Source organism: Homalodisca vitripennis, chromosome 1 (genome assembly GCF_021130785.1).
Source record: "Homalodisca vitripennis isolate AUS2020 chromosome 1, UT_GWSS_2.1, whole genome shotgun sequence".
NCBI classification, from domain to species: domain Eukaryota; kingdom Metazoa; phylum Arthropoda; class Insecta; order Hemiptera; family Cicadellidae; genus Homalodisca; species Homalodisca vitripennis.
Genome location: NC_060207.1, coordinates 100,429,061 through 100,451,098, shown reverse-complemented (window position 1 = coordinate 100,451,098; position 22,038 = coordinate 100,429,061). Strand labels below are relative to the sequence as shown.

At 31.7% G+C, this 22,038-nt stretch overlaps 1 protein-coding gene across 2 annotated transcripts in view; it reads right to left on the bottom strand.

Annotated features, from left to right (window-relative positions):
* LOC124367576 (type II inositol 3,4-bisphosphate 4-phosphatase) overlaps nt 1-15,067 on the bottom strand; it is a 69,197-nt gene extending 54,130 nt beyond the window's left edge. For both annotated transcript variants that reach the window (XM_046824519.1, XM_046824529.1), the window contains exon 1: nt 14,759-15,067. The gene's annotated coding sequence lies outside the window, so the exon portion shown is untranslated. The remainder of the gene's footprint in view (nt 1-14,758) is intronic.
* Between the last annotated feature and the right edge of the window lie 6,971 nt (nt 15,068-22,038).

Below are 22,038 nucleotides of genomic sequence, written 5' to 3'. Positions count from 1 at the left end.
TCCAACTGCTCTATTATTGCTCTCTGCATTGTGCTGCCATCATATGGTTACTTTTGGAACTACTAATGGAAATATCTATAATCAGTATTGTTTTACTTATTCATTGTATGTTTTTATACCTAGAATGATATCTAGGTGTAATAAAATATGAACATTTTATCAATCTCTTCATTGACAGTGATATTGTTATTTTTCATCACAATTCCTTCGACTTACAGCTTTCTTACAAAACAATTGGAACTACTTGTAACTTTCTGCAACTAATGTTTTACTGAAAAGTTTAATCTTAATGTTTAGATGCACGTGACATAAAAACTTTATTGTTATTTTTATATGACATCATAAACAACATTTTTTTACATATGAGTATTTTTTCAATTTGATTTATCCTAAAAACTTAATTATTTTTAAAATACCACAATAGTTGAACTGAGAATGTATAACACACAACAATGTATATTATGTAACAGTTTTGTTCGAATAAAGTTGTTATAAAAATAATAAGAACATGTTAGTGTTCTCCCAAGGTAGAGCAGCAGAATCTGCTTTTTTCCCAGAAGCGTGTTATGGTAATTCAACCAGGAAATAGTTAGAAAGAATATGATTTCCAATCAATCATTAAAAAATCAACAGACTAAAAGTGGTAATAAATAATAAGATAGTAAAAAGTAGTAAAGTTTATTTTGTACCTAAAGATTTAATTTTGAATAATAGTTATATATGAGATTCTGTATATAAATTTAAATAGCAAGTGGAATCCTCTAAAATATTTTGAACTGTATTAATTTTCCATTTTCCTAGGAAGTTAAGAGCAATTAATTATTATTACATACCATTAATGACATAATTAATACATTCAATAATATTACAAGGCAGTTTGAAAGAATTGTAATTTTATTGTTTTCCCGTGCATATTGAGGCAAGTTTTGGAACCGCACGATAAACATTACAAGTATTTTTAATACAGTACTAGTGAATCTATTATTTAATCTGATTCATGTATTTTGTAAATAATGTGTTCTAAGCAATATTATATAAAATTTATTAGAATAGTATATGTCTCAAATGTAGATACATGAAGATACATTCTGGAAAATATAAAATAATTATTAAATCTATACATGTTTTTGACTGGTTATTTACTTCCAGAATTAAGATGATCAGAGATATCAGAATTTTAATGATCAATGAACAGATCGTGTGAATTTTATTGGACTGCTTACTATAATGACAAAACAAAGAAAGTAAATTTCTTATACTGTAATTTCAACACAGCACGGGGCAGAACCTGCTAGTCTGGATGTTGTTCTGCCACCTGATATGTTTAGGTGTAGTCTGTTATGTACCACCTGATTTGCGCAGGGATATTCTGAATGTGCTTAGTTTGTAAACATGCTCATGCTCACCAGTAAACAACACAGGAATGTCGGAAGAAATGTTTACAGATGTTTATAATTTTGGCTTCAAGCAAATTTAGGCTTTCAACTTTAAAGCATCTTAGAACAGACAAGAAGCCACATACGTCTTCAAATTTATTTTTTAATTTACTGTAAAGAATTTTTCATTACTTAATATTTTTATCTTACATATTATGTACTACTGGAAATCTGGAAATTTAAATGAAGTAGAGAATCATGTCTTAATCCTCAATATGGTATACAAACTCTACGAGGTGAACTAGTGGTATTGTGTTTTAGGCCATCCAGTCATTCTTTATTTTTTAATTAAATCTGATTTCAACCACATTCAATGCCCAGAATGTAACATGTTATTCACTGTTTCACATACACAAAAATACAAACATTTTCATTAATCATATTTTAGTTTTGCTGTGTTATAGCTTCAGAAAATATTTTATCCCTAAATTGCATTTAACCCTATAACTAATACGTGTCCAGATCGTGATTCATTTATACAATGCTCCTCCGCTAACTGTTCATGCGTTATGTTGCACATTCATTATTGCATTGTTATACTACATAACTTAAGTTTTATATATTCTTATGTTCAGCGAGAACCACAGTTACTTAATGTTAATTTCATTTCCATAAAAATTTATGTTAGCAGCACTAACGTACACCAATATTTTTTGCAATAAATATATGAATTAGTGCTTAGCGTTTGGGATAGAAAGGCCAACCGGTTATAAGGTTCAACCAGAATTGTAGTGCATTGAGAAAAATCCTATTATATACCAAATTTATTCAAAATTGTATGCTGATTACCTTAAAAACATTTAGTTTATTGGGCTTATCCATACAATCATCCAAAGTGGTGTAACTACCTTAATTTAAAAAAGAAAATATTTTCCCCAGAACTCAACCTAAAATTATGTGACAAAAGATAAAGCATATGATGTAGTGACTTTTTATGAATTTACACACAAACACACCCACACACATACACAAATGTATTCATGACTACAACAATTGCTCATGAAAAACATTAAAAGAGAGACATAATTTAGTTTTTACCCTCCTGAAAATTGTGCTTAAGCAATTACAACACTTTATGTTTAAGTTGACGACATATTTAGATGTATTTTTATATAAAACTATGAAACTATTTTAAATCTTCATTCCGGAATTCAACATCATATTTAAATTTAATTTAGTAAAAAAAATCATTTTATGCAATAAAAATGGTTTTCAACACAAACAAAGATTATAAAGCAATTTATATATCAATCTATAAAATTGATCTTGCTGTTGAAAAATAATTGCATATGCTAAACTTCCTTACAAAATAAAAAAAGAATATAAAACATATTGAAAAGAAATTATTAGAGCCAAGATATTTTTAATTGTTATAAAGTTAACCTGGAATATGTTATTTCTATATAAATTTTTATTAAAAATAAAACACAAGTTTTTTTATTTCACTTACTTAGTTTAAAATTTGCCCATCCACTCAAAATAATTGTATTTATTGTTTAAAATGCATTATTGATGTTTGGTTGATTTGAAAAGAAAATAGCATTTCAGACATGCCATCATTACATGTTATAAAAATAGAACACTACATTTCAAGGATTGGAATCCATCCTGTAAAAATTACTTCATTAACTTTAGTATTTTAACCCTACTTCGTATATTTATTCTTTATATTTTTTTGTATGTCAAAGACCATTTTAACAAATTAACTTTAAGATCTCAGATACATAACCATAATACAAGAAACAAAGAAAATTTAGATTTTAACAATGTTAGCCTAGAGAAATCTAAAACTAGTCTAATTCATTTAGACATAAGACTTTTAATACGTTGCCAGTACCATACAGAAATATACCTTATAAGAGATTTAAGACAACTATAGAAAAGTTTTTAAAACATTAAGCTTACTACTCAGTTACGGAGTTTGAAGAGGATAATTTAGACAGATTCTAAGTAGGCAGATCCTCGTCTCCAGATGTAATAAAGAAGAATATAAATTCCGATCCTCAAAATAATGTCCTAATTTTGTGACATATAAAGCCTAATGATGGTGAATACTCAAAATCTTATCTGTTCAATTGGACTAAGATATGAAATATAACTCACAGTCACAAACAAACTATTTATTTGGTGCTTTTCAAATATCTTTCCAAAAAAGGATATTAGAGGATAATTCTGACTTTGATCAAACTTTCGTAAACATATACTACCTCGAACAATTAATATATCAAGGTATAATTTTATCCTTAATATATAAAGGATAAAAAATAAACTAGTGAGCCCGTTAGAATGATTGACTTGTCTTCTACTCGTGCTGATTTATTTGCCGGACTAAGTAACGATGGAAGTGTTGAGAACATGGACACAGGAATTTGACAACACTGGTGTAGATCTGAACTTTTAACCATGTGAAGCAGCTAAAATGAGTTTTTGGATGTAAATGAAGAAACAAACTCTGATGTTACCATTTCAGTTTAGTCTACATTTCAATTTATCACTGGCAATTTTCTAGGCAAATCGATTTCTTTGAGCAGTATCTTATTGCCAATGTTATTGATTTGATGTTACAGAAACAAATCAGCATGCTCATAAAAAAGTAGAGTAAGACTTGTTAACTATGATACTGTACTGCCAGTATTTACTTGGCAAAGCTCATAAATACAGCATTTCAATATTTAATGTTATGTGACAAACTTGATTATACTTATGGTACAAACATTTACATGTAGAAACCCACTATTAAAACATGTAGCTTTAGTTGCTACGTCTGTAGTGATGAAACTCATGGTAAAATATTTGAAAAGAGACCACAATCTGTGTGTTAACAGCTACTAAACTTCTGTTCAACTAGCCAACACTGCTATCAAGACAAACTCATCTCTGTATTATCTTGAGAACAAATTAGAAGGGTATTTCAAGAGTTGATAAAAGTAACTCAAGAACGTATATTATGTTGTGTTTAGAAAATGGAGTACTTAATACTTGAAAGAATCATTATCTGGATGACAATACTTAGCCGTTAAAAGAGTCAAAATGATATTAAAAGTTATATGTTTTGTGCACAACTTGGAATAATTTTTTATTATTTACATCCTCACCCTCACCAAGTACAGATGAACTGATATTACTTTTAATAACCAATCACCTGTTGGGAATTCCCATTGTGGAATCTGTCTTGTAAAACTTTGATTTAACAAGTTTTATTTGAACATTCAGATCACATTCACTGATAAGGTCTTTCAACAAATACAACCTTTTTCTCAAACCAGTAAGGTTTTTCTCTTTGTGTTGCTTCACGAGTGAATCATGAGTCTTAATATAATGATCTTGAGTTAATATAGATGACACTAGCATACACTAAAATAGTTATTTAATCCCAATTTCAAAGCAATTTTCAATCTTTTCAATGTTGCTTCCAATTTAGCTAAGTTAATGGGCACTGAATTATTCTTTTTCCTCAACCAAGAAGCATCCTCAACTAGTTCACCATTAATTTAAATGCAAAATCCTATTGCCAGTCTGCTAGTATTGCATCATAATTTCCTTTTCTTAAATGGAGCTAAGACCCATGTTCCAAATACAAGAGCTTTCATGTCCTTCATTGTATGTTATTAACAAAGCTTACTTCGTCAAGTTTATCTCTAAACAAAATTATATGTGGGCCAGAGCCAAATTGCTAGAGGAAATGACCAATAAACCGTCCACACAATGAAAATAAACCTCTTTGTTTTGATGTGTTCCAAAAGCTTAAGTTCCTAGTCTCTTGCCATCTACTTTCCACTGTTTTAATCCCAACATTCTACTTGCAACATAAGGTTACAAACTCTACCTCCAAACTTTAATTTCCAAGTTCAACTAAATCATACTTTTACTATCTACAACTTGTTCATTTATTGTAATATCATCTACATTAGAATCAATACCAGTCCTAACTTGTTTGTCGATTGATAAAACTTTATTGTCATATCCAAAACCAAATTGTATTTAAATATAGTGTTATCTACTTTTTCTGTGTATTGTCTATTAAATGTCTTCATTTTAAAGATTATTTGGTAAATAGCCCAGATTGTAATTAAAACTATATTTGCTACAGAAGTTTTGATTTTCCTTGAAGCCTCAAGACATTGATAGAAGACTTTGTTTGGCAAGAAAGACTTTCCAATATTTTACATCAATATTTTGGACATGGAAATCAGAAGACAAATGTACACACACATAAATTATACATGTCATATTGAGAACTTTTCCAAATTCAAATCTTAATAAATCTTGTCTTCATCTCTTTCTCCACCCACTAGTACGTATAATAAATCTCTCTTTTAGAAAGGAAACTTTCCTGACCATTTAAAGATGTCTATTGTGAAACCTTTACATAAAAATGGAAAGTTCAATGATCTTGATAGTTTCAGATCCATTTCCATCACGTCTACATTCTCTAAGCTGTTTGAGAGGCCTGTAATGAATGGGGTGTGTTACTAATAAACTCTTGAGGGATATTTGTACACATGCAATCAATGGAGGTCTTAGAAATATTGGTTATTAGAGTTGCTGGCAGAGGGAGTCTTTTTATACCATAGCACAGTAGTTCTTCTTAAAAAAAAAATAAATTTTCAGAATTCAGAGCTAGGCTATTGATGTTAACATCATCCATTGTCACTAAAGATTTTGATTCAGCTTGCTTAAAATTGAGTAGGCTATATTAGACATTACTTCAAACGCTTGATTTACTGGTCCACCAGGTGGTCGATAGATACCAGCACTTAGAAAGAATTATTCTTCATGCTAAATCTTCCCAATGCAGCTCCACACAGTAATCACACACTTGTTCTCCTTTGAACCTGATGAGATTTCAATATGCATTGCAACTCCTCCCAGTCGATGGTCTTCTATACTGAAGTTAGCTATCAGTGTGTAGCCATAAATATTTGTCAGTGCCAAGTTGTGGTTTTAAGCCATATTCTGCCAAAATTATGATGGTGGGTTTTAGTGTATAGTACTAAGTAGTGTAACCATTATAAAGCTATTTTGATACAATCTTGTGAAGTATTCTGTGATTGTTTGTGGCCTGATGGAGATTTTTATATGGGCCAAGAGTTTTTAGTTTTTCTTTTATACAGTGTGCTGGTGTTTGAAATGTGAATTGTGGTTGATCCTGGTCTTGCATAGTTTTTTTTATTAGTGTGTGCTTTAAAAAAGGTGTATATTCTATTCTATTCTGGTTTCACTTTCCTTCAGATTTTTTCCCTTGCTCACTTATTGGAGCTTACAGCATTTTGTTGTACAGTTGTTCAGTTTTTTTATCAAAGGAGGTTTGTCTGACTCCTCCTATGTCATCTTTGGATGATGTTTCATCCTGGAGTTCTGTAGTAAGTCAGATTCCTTATTACACTATGGGAAGTTATAATTGATCCTCTGGTGTAGTCTTGTGAAATATTTACAAGTTTTTAAATATTATTATTGAAAAAGAGTTTAATAATATTGGCATGCTTGTATGCTGTACAGTAGGGATGGCCGAAAACAACAACATCTGATGTTTCACATTAGTTGTCACTCTGCAACTAATACACTGCACATCTGATGCGGAGAATCCACTAATGTGTAACTTCCACCGGCAACCGAACCACCAAACCCATGTCTGGCGTCTGGGTGATGTAGTGTGGTGGGTGAAGCTAGACATTAGTCACCATAGACTTGTTGATACTTGAATCGAATGAATACTAGACTTTCATGTTGTGAGTACAATATTAACTGAGTTGTGAGTGGAGTAAGTGAAGGTGCATAGTTTATGAGTGTAATATTATTAGTCTACATTTTTTGTTTACTTTTTAGTTTCTGAAGTGTTAAGTTATTATTTTTACTGCAATGGATTGAAGGAATGGATTTGGAATTATTTTACTATAATTGACTTTAATAATACAATTGCCAAGTGCGACCAATGTGGGCTGGACATGTCATACCACGGTACGATTTCAAACTTAAAAGCTCATATTAAAAAAAAAAACATCCCACAATTGAATTAAATTCAATTTCCAGTACAACAGTGGTACCAAAAAGTCTGGCTATTTAGTCTGCAGATATTGGAAAACAGAATATTGATCATGGTTATGCTTTGCAGTGAACATCTAAATCTCTGCCAGGTGTTGATAACACCAGTAAATTTGGCCCAATTGACTTTCAGCCTAAAAATCAATCATCAATCAAATCATTGGTATAAAAAAAGATGTGTCTCTCAAAAGAAAAACATTGATCAAAATTTATTAAAGCTTTTTACTCAAGACTATCAACCTTTTTTGATGGCTGCTGCGTGTTTTCTTTTCCCATATCTGTTTAACACACAATTAGCTGAGCCAAGAGGCTGTCATCAGAAGGGAAGTTGACACTATGATCTGAGTTGAATGTAGAAATGGTGGACTCTAGAAATGAAATATTTTCCAAAAGTTCTCCATTTAGCATTATGAAGTTTTCTTACTCCCTTTGCAGTGTTTTATTTCACAATCAGCATCAAGTTTGCAAATATTCAATGCTTCATTCAAACCTTTCACTTCATTATTAAGTTCTTTTAGTGATTGATCTTGTAGCTTTGGCATATATTGAGCATATTCTCAGTTATTGCTGAGACCATTCTATATTAATCCTTGGTATTCTGAAACATTGAATTAGCCAAATTCATTTTACTTTCTTAGTTAAGTACATTTTTTCACTGTTTCTTTCAGAATTTTTATTTTGTGTTCATAATAGATTTTTTTGTCCATATAATCATTAAATTCATTTATCAACATTTCTTTGACTTTCAGTTTATTCTATAGATGTGAAATTTCCAGATCTTTTTCATTTTTTAGATTTACAATGTATTATAAAACATGTTCCAATTTTGTTTTCAGTCTTTTTGTCTGTCTTCTAATTCTGAGTGTAATGCTCCATATTTAATTTTAGGATCATAAATTTAATTTTCAATTATTAGGGTACAAGGTTCAGCATCAAGAGTTAAGGATGTCTCTAATTAATCTTGCTCTTTGATTGTTGACAGCTCTATAATTATGTTCTTAAGAGTTATTACGAATTAGAGAATTATGTTCGTAATTCTTCTTTGCTGGATTTAGAGATCTTGACTCATAGTTAACAGGGCTGCTGACCCATCTTCTTGAATTGATAATAAGATTTACCCTCTATGAATTGAACTAAAATTGCTTACAAATAGAAAAAAATGTCTATGTTATATTTAACTTCCTCTAGCTTCCAAAATCTTTCTCTACACTGAAATAATTTCTCAACAAATATATCATTCAATATCTATAAACATTTAAAAGGGTTTTACCTTAAAAAACTAGAGAATCTTTAAGTATTTTATTTTCCAAATTTTCAAATCCATCACGTTTGTCTTTATATATTCATTATATTTAATTCAATAAAGTCCATCCTTGCTTGCTCTTCTTCTTACAAAAGTCCATTCTCATTTGGTACATATCTAGTAAGATATCAAGAAAACTACTTATATATCGGGTGTGATATCGTTGCACCCAAATCCTTTTGAGAAGCGTCACATGAGATAATTGTTTCTCTATTCTCATCATATATAGCTAAACATGAAAATGTATTTAACATATAAGTTACTTGATATGCTTCTTGCAATGAGTCCTAATTTCAAGGAACACCAGCCTTTAACACATAATTCATAAAAGTAGTTATTTTTGCACTGTCAGGTAAATATTTCTGCTAGAAAATGTATCATTCCATTAAATCTCTACAGACTTTCACCATTTTTGGGGAGGTTCCAACTGTAAAATAGAAGAGGTCTTTTCAGGATCTAGAAATATTCCTTTCTTCAACAAAAAGTATCAAAGGTACTTGATTTTCCAAATTATGTTTTTTCCCTGTTAAGAGTAATGCCTGTACTCCTCAGTTTATCTAGTACTTTGAAGATTTTATCATACTCTTCTTTAGTTTTGCCTCATATTAAAACACTGCCATTTGTTTTCATCTACACACAAAATGCTACAAGTGCTATAATTATCTGGTTAACAAACATTTTACTTTTGCATCTTTGGAAGTGTTCTTATGCAGATGTTATTCCAAATGGAAGTTTGAGAAATTGACAACTGCAAGGTGCAAGGAAGTTTGAAATGTCCTGTGGGTTTTCATTTAACTTGTTAAAACCTGCTATTAGCATGCAGTTTTAAAAAACCTTTGCTCCTTCCAATTAAACTGAAAGAATTCTGTATTTTTGGAATAGGACAATAGGCCTACAAATACAGTCCTTTAGTTAAATCTACACAGGGTTGAACACTTCCATTAGCTTTGTGAACAACTATAGTTGGTAAACACCACTCAGTAGTGTGTTCTACAGGAGTGATGACACTGTCTTTTACAGTGTTTTTTCTGACTTCACTTTGTCCATTCAAGATAAAGGTCTCTTCTAGGTCTTGTTATTGCATAGATTTTGACATTATCTTTCAACTTTGTGGTGTGTTGATTGGGTATTACATCTAGGCAAGCAAACATCTCATTGTATTTAATGAAGAACTAACTAGCATTTTTATTTACTTCAGATAAAAAATACCACTCTCAAGTCCTGTACCGCTTACCTCAGTAAAGGTGTATTAATTCCCTGGACCACATGTACCAGTTGCTATATATTAACAACTTTATAGCTAAGATTAGCTTGAATGTATCCTAGAGCATTTAACTTATCCCCAGCAGCTGCACACAACTTAACAAGAGTAGGTAGGTCTAATGTCTGTCATAGCAGCAATATCAGGTGGTACTACTGTGACTTCAGCTCCCGAATCTACTTTGAATAGTAATAGTTTTCCTTCAAATTTGATTTCAATTTCCCATGGTTTGTAATGTGACCTGTTTCTACTTACCTCCGAAAGAGACTCAAAATATAAAGTTCTAATGTAAGATTTTGATCTGCACACAGAAGAATAATGAACCACTTTCTGGAATACATGGCACTCCACATTTTTGGCTGGTCGCAGAGATCTGTGATGAAATGATCTCTTACCACATAAACTTTATTGGGCTGGATTGGATACATCCGTAACTGAGCCAGAGAATCCTTTTGACAACGAGAATACGTGTGTCGATCAATGACAGAAGTAGGTGATTTACTATTATAACATTAACTGCTTCAACATTAACTTCCTTGGATATACAGCCTTCTCATTTTGTACTCCTTTTGAATGAGGAATCACAGTTATTGCTATTTCCATTAGGTCATAGTCCAGCAACAGATGATCACTGAGCTTTTCATCAGCAATACCGAAAATAAGTACCATCAGCACCATCTCATCAAGGGAACTCCATTCACAAGTACGGGCCAGTGAGGGGAGTGTGACAATAACGTCTTAAGACAGATTAAAATGTACTGTGAGGAATTAATTATTTTAAAAAAATTATGAAACTGTTCTGTAACACTTATGTTCTTGTCATTTACAATTTGTTTAAATACTTTCTGCTTTGTTACTTAGGAATAAATAAGTGTGTTGATCTGTTTACAGTGAGATTCCTTAGAAAGTCCACAAGCTAATCAATATCTCTCAAATCTAGTTTACCGTGCTAGCCATTTTACTGCAATAAATGAAAAATTCCCAGTTGGTTCCAGGTTTGAATTTGTGATAAAACCATTTTTATTATTCCCCTTGTTTTGGATGAATAAACAGCTTTAGGTGAAATGTTATCTTCATCTGAACTATTATAATTTTTCAAATAATACTTTTGATTAGTTCAATCCTGTTTCTCCTTGACATATTAATAAATTCAAAATTGCTGCTACTAGGTACTACAATCCATTCTGTTAATATTAATATAAAGACTGAAAATAATATGATAGAAAAAACTTACATAGAAATCCCAAAACACAACTAAACTTTCATTTATTTTCTTTTCATCTATATAAACAAAAATAATTAACAAAATATATATTAATTACACATTCTATTATAATAATATTTATACCCATAAAACCTTTATCATACTATATAAGCCTATTATATGGAAATCTAATGGTGGCTGTGTGTGTATGTGTGTGTTACTCAATCATGTAAAAACTATTGGTCCGATTGTACTTAAACTTTCCATGGACATTCTTTGTGTCCTTGGTTAACATATAGGCTTATTCATATTTTGAAAATTCTTCTAGGCTACGCCCCATTGGTTTTGAAAACTCCCATAACACCCCACTATCCATTATATTTACGGACTTGGTTTAATCAGCATAGTTACAAATAAATTTTTAATAACCTATCAAAGTCAAGATGTATAGTAATTTATATATATTTAAACAGATGATAATAAACGTTTGTTTTTATTCATCTGTCAAAGGCAGTTACACTTTACATTTATATTTACATAGGGTTTGTTTTTAATCGGAATTTTATCAACTACAGTAAAATGCCATCATTTATATATCATAAGTATGTTGATTGAAAGGCTAAGGACTTCGACATTAATCTCTCGTTATACTTAGGATTTCTTCACACTGGCATAAAATAATTCGATTGTTACTGAAATCGTTGAAGCAATTAAATAAAATATTGTGAAATATTGGAGAGAAACTTGAAAAATTCCAGAGGTTTTTATAAAAAAAACAGTTTTACTCTGACTTCAGCCCCACTTTAAAATTAAATCTAAAATGGGTCAAGATATTGGAATATCTTTCGGTGACTATCCACTTATCTCAGGATTATTTGAAATGTCATTTAAAAAGAAAATGCTCATTGTGTCCCTGTTTTTCAAAAAGAAATTGCGTACAAACCCGCAGGTAACTGCTAGTGATTTTATAAACTAGATATGACCTATCAATATATCAATATCAGTAAACTGTACATAAAATTACCAACAATGAGGCTATCCTAAATTTACTGCTGGACAAGGTAACTCTGAACAATTACTGGGTCAAATTCAGTTTATTTCTTATTTTAGTAGGTATGATGATAAGGTAATCCTTAGAATGCACAAAACATGGAAATTAAGTGTTGGAAAACCATTTAGAATGTTACTGAGTTATCAGAAGGTTCAGAGTCTTCATGTTATCACTGGTATGTCGGTTACAGTCAAATCAGTTCAGTGCATGATGGCATCTAATACATGTTTATATAGATGCCTGGGTAAAAATGTAAATTTAATTACCTATATTCAATTAACCGATCTCGAGGGATGTTCATTTTTTCCAACATTGCAGGGTAGCAGAAGTGGCTAAGCCAAGGCTTTTATAATTGGTACTTTCTTGTGCCAAATCATTCGGTGTGATCTGATCACGGGAAAGTACCATTCAGAATTCCATGAGTCGTTGCCCCCACCACATGCTGCTGGCATGAAAACATAAAATTCTCTTGCGATAGTATTTCAAAATCATACTTATGCTGATATGTAAATGCCTCAACCTCTCGTCAGATGGGATGAGATAAGAAGCGATGAAGCATGTGAACAATGAACCTTCTGATCGCTTGATAATGTTACCAATTAATTGTTTCCAACACTTTATTTTAATGTTTATTACTTTCTAAGGACTGCCTTATGGTCATACTAAGACATGAAAGAAATTGAAGTTGACACAGCAATTGCCCAGAATTAGGTTTTACCCTAAACAACCAAAATACATGACGACAGTTAAGAAAGATCGCGTGTACCCGATGGGGTACATTTCATCGTGAATGTGTTAAACAGCAAAATTTCCAGACTTTTACGATGGTTTTCAGTGGCATTGCACAGTTGATTGACAATAGTAGAGAATTTGTAAAATTGTTATATTAATAATAGGACTAAAATGTGTCATTAATTAATCATATTTGTGTTAGGCTGTATAATAATAAAACGAAAATATCTCTCATGGACTTATCTTATTATTTAGTACACTGTAAATCTATTTTACTACCTAAATCATAATTAATTAACTTACAGTAATAATGTAAATAAGCCCTGCATAGTTAATGTGACACAAATTTATCAGCAGTACAGTAAACTAAGTGACTGTAGTAATCTAGTGAAGTGATTGTATAGGCTAGTTACTGTAATAATCAAAAGTGAAGTGATTGTATTTTTCAGCAAGCCAAAGTAGTACATTTTCGGTGTAGGGTACGATAAGCGGACCCGGTTTTTATATCGATATTGACAAACGATATTACTTAATTATAACTTTCGATATAACTAACCGATACTGATTTTGAGCAATAACTAACTTGTATCAACTACAGACACTTTTTCATATAGTAAATGTATTTTCTTTTATAGATAATGACAGACAGTCAAAAGCTAGTGGAGGGCCATGAAATAAAGTTTAAAAAGTGGCATATCAGCCGATCTGCTTGCAGTGAGTATTTATGCTGGAGAGAAGTACGGTTTTCTAGAAAAGATGCTTGAACAATTTCTCAAAAACGGCTAATCATTGCTAGCCTATATGGAAGAAAACATAAATAATTTTGTAGGCCTATACTTTGTACGTCCTGTTATAAATGTTTTTTTATGTTGTTCTCATTTCATTATTATTTATGAGTTTGTCCTATTCATAATTTAAAGTTGTCAGCTGTTCTTATTTTAGAGAATAATAATGTTGTTTAGTACAATCTTTAAATCCTATAATGTTATTTGTTTTGACATTGTTGTTTAAAATTAATTTAAAGAAAGTAAAATCATAATTATGGTATTTTAGTAAGGGCTACTGGGCGCAAGTACAATGGTGACGTTACATGTGTTATTTGTGTCACAAGGTGTCAGACACATTTATCTTTCAAGACAAGTTAAAAGTAACCAAATTACACTGTTTTGTTTGTTGCTTTGTGTAAATATACATAGTCTAGACTGATTTTATATATAGGCCTATATATATATATATATATATATATATATATATATATATATATATATATATATATATATATAAACCGGGTCCGCTTATCGTACCCTACCCTTAAAATACTGCATCCACACACATAAAAGCACAGTTGAAAACAGTATCTAAAAAAAAATTATTATACAGTGAGTTTTGGTGATGATACGCTGGAACACTCCAGTATTGTTATCACAATAACAACAATATATTGAGCATAACCTAATCACAAAACAATCACAATTCCCAACTTTAGCTCATTTCCCTCATACATGAATAGACTACATATTAATTACTCTAGGCTAATACAGTCACAGTTGGAAATTGACATAAACCTTATTTCATTGGTTTAATATACCTACACAACTAATAAAATGAACTGTGATATATTACAAAATTGTTATATGCAACATAAAATAGGCTACCAATTTACGACATACTGTAGTAGTTTCAACTAAAAGTATAATAATATGTTCGTAATTTAGGTAAATGTACTTACTAGGAGTGTATTGGCTTATCTAAATGACATTTAAACGACGAGTGGTTTCTGCATTAAAACTTGTATATCATAACAAACTTAAGAATAATTTTGTATTCTTTTCCGAGGTTCAATCCAAAAGGTAGGCAATTAAAATATCCTAAATTATTAAACAAATCCTAACTTGAAGTAAAATTAATAACACCATTTACTTTTATATATGTGTCAAAGAAATCGATAAAATAATGTTTTAATTTTCTGCAAAACCTACTAAGTTTATATTTCCATACATCTCACTGTCAGTGACACTCACTGAATAACTAGAATTACTAAAAGTACCATACGTCATAACATAATAGTTTCTGACTTATCTTTGAACAGCTGTAATACAGCTGTTTCTTATTATAATCTCCCAATTTGAGTTTTCGGATGTAGTATACAACATGTTTTCAACATACTGTATGAAATATTTGTTTTAAAATTCTTAGTTTCACCAAAGGCTTATCTTATAATTTATGTCAGTTTTATAATACTTACTACTACAATTTCATTTAACTGATCTTTACATAGCTATTAACGCTCTTAATGAATGGACAAAAACCAACGTAATTGTCTTTGAACATCTCAAATTGTAAGGTAGTTAGATTCCACAGGACATCTCATTAATTCTTTTTTAACTATTCTATTGGCTCTGAATCCTTGGAATGATATACATCCATTCGGGATCTGACCGTTACCATTAATTGTGTCATGAGTTACAGATTAGTAACTTACGCAACATGGCTAACAAATCTCTAGGGCTGTGTTGTTCGTCGTTTACATGACCCCTTTAGAAAACCCTTGTGTTAATGTTCAATTCACTTGTAAGGAAGCACCTTGATTACTGTGCCAGTGTTTGTTCTCCTCATCTTAAGAAAAACTGTGAGAGTCAGTTCGAACACTTAGGTTCTTGTAATTCGACACTTCTGTTACTGAGATCGCATTGTAGTTTGAATAAGACCCTTTAATGATGCGTCGTAAGCTGGTTGACCTCACCATTCTCTTCAAGCTACTGAATGATAACATTAAAGGTCATTATCTTCTTTCACTTAGAGCTCCGTGTTCTGGGAGAACGAGATAACACGTGTTATATTCAGAATTAAATACTACACTGTTTACACTACCTACTTTCGGTCCTATACGACGGAATCACATGTGAATACTGCTCGTCGGATTTCGGTTCTTTTGCTATAGTTATGAGTTTTTCAAGAAGAATGCCTGTGCTTTGGTTTTGGTCAGAACCTTACAATGACTTAATAAATGTCAGATCCTGCACTACTCTTTTAGTTCTATTTTGTAACTGTATTAAGTGTATTATTGATATTCTTAAGTCTAACTGCCAATTGTTGGTAGATGTATCTGCATTACTCAATCCACATGATCTACCTTGTATGTGTAATTAATTTGTAATACATTTTCTACATTTACTATAGGAAACTTTAATTATTATTTGGAACGAAAACAGGTGTTGAAAAGACGAAATACATTAAAAAAGTAATTCAAATATCAAATGAAGCATACAATGTAATCTTCTATCTCTTTATATTATTTGTGTTAGATATATTTGGTAGATAGGTGCATAAAATACTTATATTTTAGATAGAAAAACGAATAGTTGAACTTAAATTATGTATATAGTACCTCTTACGTTATACGTACTATCTCGAGTGATGAGTTTCTTTTTCTAATTGTCAGACCAGGGACATTCCGGTACTTTCCCGTTCTTTGCACATGTTAGACGATCTGGTACGGAAAAGTACTGATCCAAAATATTTTGATTTTGTAACGGCTTTTAAGTTTAATTTGTCTTTCCGACACTTATACTTCCAGTTGTATTGCTCAACTGCAGTCTGGGATTATTTAGTAGACTTGCATACTTATTCATTAGATGAGTGGTCTTGTGTTAGTTGATGTTTGCTGTTTTGGTTTATCTACAACTTATTTACGTATTTATAATTTTATTCCACCCTTATTCAACTGTAAAGAGCTGCGTTAACATAGGTTAATACACTTTTAATTGGTGAGGTAAAAATATACAGTTTGACTGAAAATAGTAACTTCAGACTCTTTATATTTTCGATAGCTTCCCAATTCGATCTCCACCGACACGTATACCGTTCTGGCCGACCAGTTGTACATTCCACTCCCTCACTTGAAATTAGAATTGATGACATTATTCTTGCCAATGACACTATCAGCGTACAATGAACAGCCAATACTACTTGGATTTGCTCTTAAACAAGATGAAGCCAGCCATGAGAGAGAAACGTTGTTGATCTCAGAGGAGAGGTCTGATTCTCTAGCAAGACAACGTACGCCCTTGTATTGCTCAACTAACCCTTGGAACCATCGACAGAATTGGGTGGAAAGAATTACCTTTTTATTTTTGAATGATTTGTTTTTATTCTTTAAATTTGTTATTTTATTAATTTTTCATCGCTTCTTAGTCATAAAATGCTTATTATGAATACATAGATGACTAATGTGTAACTTCTTTGAACAAACATACTACGCTACTACAATACCATACTTACACACAAATACAACATATTAACATACTAGGCTACAAATATAGAACGTATTTTACCTGTTGTAAATTAGTGTTCACTGAGTCTAGTAAATAATGTCAATAGTTACCAAAAAAAATGTTTACTATAAGTGTTGAAAATAAGCCTGATTTTAATTATATTTCAAAAAGAAAGAGGTAAGTTTTTACACAGTTTACAAGTAGGTCGCAGCACTTCATAAAGGTCGGTAATTAACAATCTACAAACATAGAAATCCAGTGAAGGAGAACCCAAAGTTTCAATGCCATTTGTACGATTAATATTAGACTATTACAATTGTGTTTATTGGTTACAACAATAATTAAATTTCACTCACTAAGTTATTTAAAACTTCATGTTTTATCACTTTTTTTTAACAAACCTTGCTGTAATAATGATACCAGGCAAGCTTTGAAGCCATCAAACAATATTAAGTTCAAACAGCTTAAATGTTCTTGTTAGTAACAAAAATCTTATTTTATGCATATGGAGAAGTTAATACATTTTTTTATTTTACACTTTCATTATAATCGACGATTGATGTACTTCTTAGTCAACTTTCATCATATTGAGAAATGTTACAACATAAAGTAGTGTTCGGTACCCACAAGAGTCACGTGGTTAGTCATATACATGAGTCACAAATACTCTCATAACATATTTTGCATGTTTCCATAACCAATTGTGAGAACTCTTGTAATTATGTATTAGTTTAGTTATTACCTGAAGAAGAGATCAGATTGCAGATCTCGAAACGTAGTGTTACTGATTTCTTGTTTCACTGAACGATGGCAAATGTCCGGAAAAAGCCTGTTTCCTTCACAATCCTTCCATCGTCAAAAATAACCTTCAAACAAAGAATGTAATACCTTGATATTAATGACATGAATCCAAAGTCAAATCGATTATCATGAATTTGAAAATAGAATTGTACGCTTATCAGACATAAGCCTGAAATTGCTGTACCCTGCCGTCGCGTCTTAATGGATTTCTCCTGTCCATGTCCTTGTCAGGGCCAGTTAGGCTGACCCAGCGGCTGAGAGCCTCTTCCTCTACCTAACTGTAAACACTTCAACTTCCTTTTGCTCTTCACACCCTTCCTCCAGTTCCTATTATTTGTTAATGAAACTGTATATGATACTACTGTGTTTCCTTTGTTCAAATCTTAATAACAAATTTAATTAAAGATATTGTGCAACTTTATTACCGACGATCGTCGGATATTTTAGCACAGGAATTGAGAGCCGATTTATATAATATAAGCACACAATTTAATGTTTTCGTGAATTTACCAGTCGCACCGGTGTTGGTGGAGGCCGAATTGGGAGGTTACCGAAAATATAAAGATTCTGAAATTATACTATTTTCAGTCAAGCAGCATATTTTTATCTTACCAATTAAACGTTTACTAACCATGTTAACTAACGCGGCTGTTTACAATTGAATAAGGATGAATAAAATAATGAACTATGAAAAACTTGATGATTTGGTATTTATAGCACTTTCCTTGTCTTTCTATTTCAACCCCACCACCCAAAACTAGACAATCGCTCTCTGTCTTAGGGAGAATTCCTCTGTATATTGCACAAAAAACTAGGTTAGGTGCTTACAAATGGGCTCGGCTCCTAAAATATATATCTAAGTAGCTATAGTAAATGGGTTCTTTGATAAGGTTCAAGTAATTACTCAAACAGGGATTCCCTCCCCTTAATAAGGGGGTTCTTTGATAAGGTTCAAGTAATTACTCAAACAGGGATTCCCTCCCCTTAATAAGGGGGTTCTTTGATAAGGTTCAAGTAATTACTGCATATTTTAAATTTCACAATGCCACAATAGCACGATTGATTGCTGGGAACGGGCAATGATTATTGTGTTGAACTGATAACTGAGGGGTCGTTAGCTCCGAACTGTCGCTGGAACTGTACTTTCTAGGCTTGTGTACCCGCACCTTTGGTTAATACGAAAAGGTAGAAAATCCAAATGGTGTTTGCCAGCACTAGTTCATACTACCGCCAAAAAGAGCGCCACCGTCGACTATTTCGTATAATCAAGGTAACGCACTTAAATAATGCTATAGAGACAGACAAAGCGATTTTTTTGAAAATAAAATAATAAATTTTAAACGCGGGTTATAAAGTACATTAAAAAAGGATAGTTCCACAACATTGTAGCATCAAAGCTTAAGTTACAAGTAATCGAAAATTCAAATTCTTGTATTCATGAATAACAAAAATACGACACTAACTGGCCGAGTAATTAAATCAATATTAAAAAAATAAACCATAAACATTTTTACAGAAGAGCATTTTTTTATTTAAAGAGTCTGAGTCAAAGAGGAGCAGAATCTGGATTTTTTATAAAGTTCTTCTCTCGAGTTGAATGCCTCTCTTGTTTTTTCAGTCAGGTGGTTTGAGTTGCCTATTTTTACATTGTCCTTAACCCACATGGAAGTTACTGGGAAAAGGGGCTGATAGGAAAATACAAGGGAAGGAAGTGGTAAAGGACAGATATACGATATCAATCGTAGTGAAATGCTATGAGTCCTCTCAGCCTTGTCAGATAGATGGCAGTGGAGATTCACCCATTTCAATCCAGTATCGAGTTTTTTAAGGTTCCTAAGTCCCTAAACTGGTTTAAGTTCAGGAATATGTTTCTTCTATTTTTTATTTTCATGATATCTACTTGCAATGTACAGTTCAAGATGGACTGTACCATAACAACAAACAGTAAGAAATTTATTCTAAAACTGACTTTTGGCAGTATTGAAATACTCATGTAATGCAATACTCTTCCTCTAATAATCATCGTCAGCAATAGTTTTCGTAGATATCCATAGAATAACCTTCCTGTTTTTATGAATATTTAATAATAGTTAAGGTAGATTTCACAAAATTCTGCCAATTGAAATCAGCCTAATGACGAAGTATGCGGAAGTATTTTTACATTTCCACCAATCATGACCTCCAGTACCTAAAACCACCACAATCCAAAAGTGTATACACATATATCGGCTTATGCGATATAACGCACCCCGTAAGCCCCAGATTTGCAGAAATTTGTAATTGATTCCAGTTAAACTTGGTACAGTTATAGTACTTATACATGTTGGATAATTTCGTCGTGCAGTATCAACTAATTAAAAGTTTTAAAATAGCACCAATTATAATTTATTTATGCTTTGTATTAAAACTATCGCGTATTGTCCAAAAGTCATATGCTTTTTAGTAGTTTGTCAATTACTTAAAAATGTTCCATAACTTAGAATTCCAAAATTAAGGCTATTCAAAATTTGAAAGAGTAATCCAGCGACAAGACATTGTGAAGCAAAACAAAAAATAATTTTAGAATTTTCAAGCAATTAACAAAAATGTTTGGTTTTACATATGGTTTTATATTAACATAAGGTTTTCTTTAGAGATCGTGGCTGTACACAATTTTGAAAAATTTACGAGGTGATATTTCGAGATGATAGTCACATATGAAATCTACTTTCTTTCGATTGAGCCATAAGGAATATTTACTCATATAATAATTACATAGATATTAAATATGTATCCTTTTTAAGTTTAGGTTTTCATCCCCCATGAGTCTACCTGATTTAGAATTTCAATACGAGCTGAACCTTTCGTTTTATTAAGTAGAATTTAAACTTATATAGAAATAACAGTCCTCTATATAATGTTCAATTTAATAGTTGTGTCTACTGGGGTGCTACTCTTATGTACACAGACTTCAAACTCACAGAATAAAGATTCTGATTTAATACTTTTCGACTTTTCAGAACGAAAGTCAATTTTATTCAAATTCTCTTAAACACAAGACGTTCACGTTGCTGCGTTACAACTTTGGCCTCGCCATCTCGAGTTTTATTTTTGTAAACAACGATCTTAAAATATATTTTTAGCTATTTAATGCCATTGCCGATATTAGTTAAGATCCTGCACGAATTATATGAGCACAATTCTGGTGGTGATGTTAACGTTAACAAAGCTCAAGAGACACAATATTAATCTGAATTTTTGCTGAACTCGAAATTTCAATTTTCTAACGGAATCGTTTTGCAATAAAGTGATTGGACTTTTACTTTTCTTGATCTACCATTGCTACTATATTATCTGAGCCTTTACTTACACGATCTTTTTCAGTGAAATCCGTAATAAATTGGTACAGAATACAGCAATTATTGAATCAAATACATTAAAATTTGTATTAATTTGTACAGCTTACTAAACATGTTTTATTACTCACAGGCATGTTGACGATTAATAAGGCATTGGAACTGTAACATTTGGCAATTAACCTAAATAGACAACATTTAAAAATCTATAAAGTGGCTGAAAAATAATTAAATACTTAGGTAAGACTTGGTTACAAAGTAAATAATTAAAGTTAATAATAGTAAATAATTGGCAGATAAATAAGTCTAAATATTGAACAAATATTCAATACAATATAATAATAGCGCGCGCCGCCGCACCACATTGGCAAGGGTTCGTACCCTGGGGGTTAATTGATTTTGCTTACCCTTGTTGGAAGGGGTAACAATCAGTTGGACAAAGGCCGTTGATAACACGGGATTGAATGTTGCCACTGGATCATTCAACAGAGACAGGAGTGCCAACCTATTACCACCCGACTGCCATGTGTGCCAACCGTCCGGTGCTGTTTACTGACCTGGGGGTCAGCGGACATCCAGCGTTCCGTCCAACGCCTATA